The sequence below is a fragment of the Vespula pensylvanica genome, chromosome 6 (assembly GCF_014466175.1).
Source record: "Vespula pensylvanica isolate Volc-1 chromosome 6, ASM1446617v1, whole genome shotgun sequence".
Lineage (NCBI taxonomy): Eukaryota > Metazoa > Arthropoda > Insecta > Hymenoptera > Vespidae > Vespula > Vespula pensylvanica.
Genome location: NC_057690.1, coordinates 4329165 through 4334164, shown reverse-complemented (window position 1 = coordinate 4334164; position 5000 = coordinate 4329165). Strand labels below are relative to the sequence as shown.

Genomic DNA, 5000 nt, shown 5'->3' with positions numbered 1-5000 from the left:
AAGATTGACTCCGTTTCTTTTTTTTTTCTTTCTCTCTCTTTCAATCGACCTTACAATGACGTTCGTTGGATAGGTCGATACTCCTTTCATTAAGAAAAGAAGGAAGAAAAAATACAAAGATCTATAATACGACAATCATAGGTCAATGGAGTGAAAGTGAACTCATGAGTGACCTCAACTCGAAATTTTTCGCACAAGCAAAAACTTCCTTTCTCTCTCTCTCTCTCTCTCTCTCTCTCTCTCTCTCTCTCTCTCTCTCTCTCTCTCTCTCTCAAAAACGATGACGGACCAAAATTATGCAGCACTGACGAAACGAACCGGTGAAAACTTGGCCGCCGTGCCAATAACTACACTCTCAGAGTTTTTGGATACTTATTTCCGTTACCGCGTGCCGTAGAAGCTATGTCGAACAGTAACTTTCTTTTCGATGATGCGTGATCGTTTCCCCTCGAATAAAAGAGAAAGGAAAAATCGTACAAAGTATTCGAGAAACAACGGGAGTATATAACGCTCGATTTTTTTTTTACATTTTGGCGACAAAAGTTTCTATTCGAATAAAAATATATCTCCGACAAAAATTATAAATAGATTTAGCGGGAAAAAAAAAACGCTATTCCTCGAACTTACTACGTTCGTTTATTCTTTTGACAATTTTTTATTCCGATCATTTTCGCAACATTTTTGCCTCACGATACTCGTAAAACTGTTAGGAATGAATGCTTATACATAACTTCGGCATTCCTTGCTCTCGTAAATCCTATTTTCAAGTAATCTTTCAGATATTTTGCATGCTTATGCGAACTTATCGTTCCATTAATCACAGATGAACATTTTTGCGATATAATGATTTAAATAATATTATCGAATACTTTATACGTTTGATTGAAACAATGCGATATCTTCTGAAAATAGACTTACGTTTAATCCATCCGATCGGACGAATCGTTTTTTCTCTTAATGCTTCGTAATTAGAAAGCGATAAGATAAATCTTTAAATAAATAATAAATTAGAAAATTAATGAGCGCAAGTAACGTTTTACTCTTAATCGATATCAGTGTGCTCTCAATAATTAAATAATTTTTTATCAAAAAGATAAAAGAAATATTGGAATTAGTAATAAATTATCGAGGGTGAAAGAAATTTAAAAAAAAAGAAGGAAAAAAAGAAAAAAAAAAACAGTCGTCCACAGCAAGGGGGGAAAGGTTTCGTAACGATCGTGTATCTCAAAGAATGGAAGCAAACGCAGCCGACTCGACTGCCGTTCCGTTCCGTCTAGTCATGATCCAGCTGTCGTAATTTATATTTTTCGAGGGTTAGACCTACGCGGCCGTCATCGATCCGCATTAGAAAAGGGACGGATGTAATTGCACGTCGGCCATAGCTCGGTCAAAATTCTGTCCGGCTGTTCGAGGTTATTGAACCCTAGTGCGAGGTCAGAAGAAATCGTCGATACTTCTATTAAATTTTCGATATCTTCGTCTCTTTGTACGTATGTAGACATACATAAAGCGAAAGGAAAATTACGCGAGGCTATTTTAAAACGGTAACCTAGCTTTGAAAGTAAGAGGAGGTAAGAAGTAAGTGACGGTAACGACGGAATTGAAAAACATCGATGAATAAATTCATTTTAATGCGAGCAACGCCGATATTGAATGACGAATCTTTCAACATGACAGACGAGACATAAAGTTAAGAGAACCCTCACTTATTAAGAAAAAATCGTTAATAAGTATAATAAAAAATATCTAATTAAAAAAAGATAGAGACAAGGTATACATAGATGTCTCTCTGTATAGTTAGAAACGAGAGAGATGTCTCTCTCTCTCTCTCTCTCTCTTTCTCACGTGAAGTTATCGAACGCTCTTCGGCTGGTTGACGGACTTGAAGAGGGTGATAAATCAATTAAGCAGCCACGTAATCGTCGTGGCTCCTCGCGTTAATTACGAGCCAATTAATTTGTTCGGTGTTGCGTGTCGTGAGAAATTCTCTCTGTTTCGACTGTAGGATTATTCGTATATAGATACCTTAGTACATACATATCTACTACATATGTATGCGTGAAGAAAAGCAAGGAAAATGCATTGGTAAAAATGATAATCATTTCGAGAAAGTAGCGCGGGAAATTTGAAAAGCGTCACTGCTACTGATGAAACTCTCGTATTAGATATAGTCGAAAGAAACCTTACACATATTGTTTCCTACGATCTACATGTCTACCTACGTATGTATTTATCTACGTATAGACATAATACATATATCTTATGAACTCTTACATAAGATAAATAGAAATTGTTGCTGTCGCGTGCATGAAAATAAAATGGAGGTGTAGCTATAGATATAAAGAATTATCGGGAATCGGATAAATTAGTTGATACGAAAGCAAGTATAGTATCTTTCTTTCTCTCTCTCTCTCTCTCTCTCTCTCTCTCTCTCTCTCTCTCTCTCTCTCTTTGTCTCTTTCTTTTTTCTTTCTCTAAGTTTTTTTCTTCTTTTCGTACCGGCGGAGTATAGTCTCGATCGATCGGCAAGTTTTGCGATGCATCGTTCCTCGGTCGTGATACTGGAGAACACATTTAGAAAGCCCGGCCGATCGATATAGCTTAATGTCCGCGGATACGCCTTTCCTTCTTTCTCTCTCTTTCTCTCTCTCTCTCTCTCTCTCTCTCTCTCTCTCTCTCCCTCTCTCTCTTTCTCTTTCTCTCTTTCACTGACTAAGTCTCTTCCCTTTTTTCTACGCAAAAAGCTTACTGAAATAGGTTCGTGGCATTGCACGTTAAGAAATGAGAGAGCCGAAGGGTAAAGGTTAAAAGTATACAGGATCATTACTATATACGTATTTCGAATAAGATATTAACGTTTAGCTACACAATTGCAAATTCCTGTGGTATCAAAAGTAACGATACGATCAATGCTCGTCGATAAAATAAAGAAATAGAGAATGATTTCGAACACGGAATGAAAAATTGATGACGCTGAAACATACGAAGCCAAATTCGAGGTACCTTTTATTAGAGGGATGGAACATCTATGCTAGTCATTACCACAAAAAAAGAAAGAGACAGAGTTGGCATCAGTGACATTACGTTGCTCTAATGGGTGTGACCGTGTGCGAGTCGGTGAACAAGGCTAAGCTGATCTATGTGTGTATGTATGTGTGTGCGTGTGTGTGTGTGAGAAAGAGAGAGAGAGAAAGAGAAAGAGAGAGAAAGAGAAAGAGAGAGACAGGAAAAGAGAGAGAAAGATAGATAGTAGAGAGAGAGAGAGAGAGAGAGAAGTAAGTAGAAGCTCCATTGATTGGTTGCCGGCATGGAGGAAAGTTGCAGCTACCCCGGGGGTATATGAACCCCGATATAGTTCTCTCTCCATCTCTTTCTCTCTGTTCGCGTTTACCCTCGCTACGACTTCACCCCACAGCGAAACGCAGGCGCGTCACATGGACCCAGAAACGATCAATACCTAAGGTTCCACTAGACCTGCCGATCTCTCTTTCTCTCTCTCTCTCTTTCGTTCTCTCTCTCTCTCTCTCTCTCTCTTTCTCTCTCTCCCTCTCTCCCTCTCTCCCTTTCTCTTTCTCTCTCTCTCTCTCTCTCTCTCTGTATCCTCCCTTATGCCTTTTACACCCCACGTTGATAGTAGATGCAAATCGGTAAATCTTTGATATTTCGACAATTATTCTCGAAAAGTACTACTCTAAAAAAAGAAAAAGAAAAGAAAGAACAAACAGTCTAGAAGATCTCAATGATGCATAAATTTGTGATGGAAGGGATATAAATAAAAAGGTAAAAAACAAGGGTCCCGACCAAACTCGTATTTTTTTTCTATCTTTTTTTTTTTCTCTTTTGTTTCAAATCCCATCATCAACGAAATCTTCCTCAACGGCTAATCGCAAGATACGAAGTAGGGGCAAGAAGGAAGAGGGTAGTTTATAAAAGCGAACTACTTTCCGCTTACACTTTCATCTCTCACGCACCATTTTGATCAGGGCCGTCACGGCCGGAAGTGTCCCTCTCGAGACTTCCTGCTTGTCCTCGAGAAGGAGCCACGGTGCCGGTTGATCGAGGACACGGTCCATCGTGGATCCGGATGAACCCTTGCGCACGCTCTGGACGCTCTCCAAATTGTGTTTACCACTTTCTTTTTTATTCTCTGTCTCTTTCTCTCTTTCTCTCTCTCTCTCTCTCTCTCTCTCTTTCTCTTTCTCTCTCTTTCTTTTCTATCTCTTTCGTTTCGTATTACTTTGATCATTCGTTTCATATTCTTTTTTTAATTCTCTTCCTCCTCCTTTTTTCTATCTCATTTTGGATTTATGAGAATGACCGACGTTAGTCTCGTTCGTACGAGTTAATTTCTTTTTTTTTTTCTCGAAGGATAAGAGGAAAAATCGTGGTTCTATACGTGGTTCGATGCTTCGCATGGCGTTCTTGGATTGGAAAAGAGAGATGATGGCGTCGGTCTGAATCGCGTTCTCGTGTGTGCTCGCGCTTTCAGGGTGCCACGCCCTAACTTCTCCGGGATACAAAGTTGCACCGCGGCGAGCGACACCTCACGGGCTAAATCTCTCCCCTCTGATCGACGTACGCTGATCTTCCTCCTCGATGTCTACGGCACGATATCGTTGAAACATGTTACGAGATGAACGTTTTCCATCGATATTTCAACTTCGATTTAAACAATGGCAAAGAACAAAAAATATATCTTTTAAATCACCAATTATTATAAATAATATATAATTAAAGAAACGGAAAATAGGAAGACGAATTAAAGCCGCCGGATCAGCGGATCGGCGATCGAGGAGAGACGATCATATAAAATACAATATGGTGGATGGAACGCACGTTTCTGCCGGTACCGAAGAAAACGGCAGCACGTTTGATAATACATAATCAATGGTGTATGCAATCATAATAATGTAATGACAATAATAATAACAACAACGATAATATAACGAGATAAGAGGAATCAACGATAATAATAATAATAATTCGAGTTTAAGGTTAAT

General features: G+C 38.9%; 1 protein-coding gene across 6 annotated transcripts in view; it reads right to left on the bottom strand.

The window, feature by feature from the left end:
- Nucleotides 1–5000, bottom strand: part of LOC122630134 (ELAV-like protein 1) — a 42343-nt gene that overhangs the window by 27568 nt on the left and 9775 nt on the right. Inside the window, exon 3 of one of the 6 annotated variants that reach the window (XM_043814294.1) lies at nt 3953–4600. The exons of 4 other annotated variants lie outside the window; for them this stretch is intronic. The gene's annotated coding sequence lies outside the window, so the exon portion shown is untranslated. The remainder of the gene's footprint in view (nt 1–3952; nt 4601–5000) is intronic. One more of the 6 variants, XM_043814293.1, reaches the window with a different exon arrangement.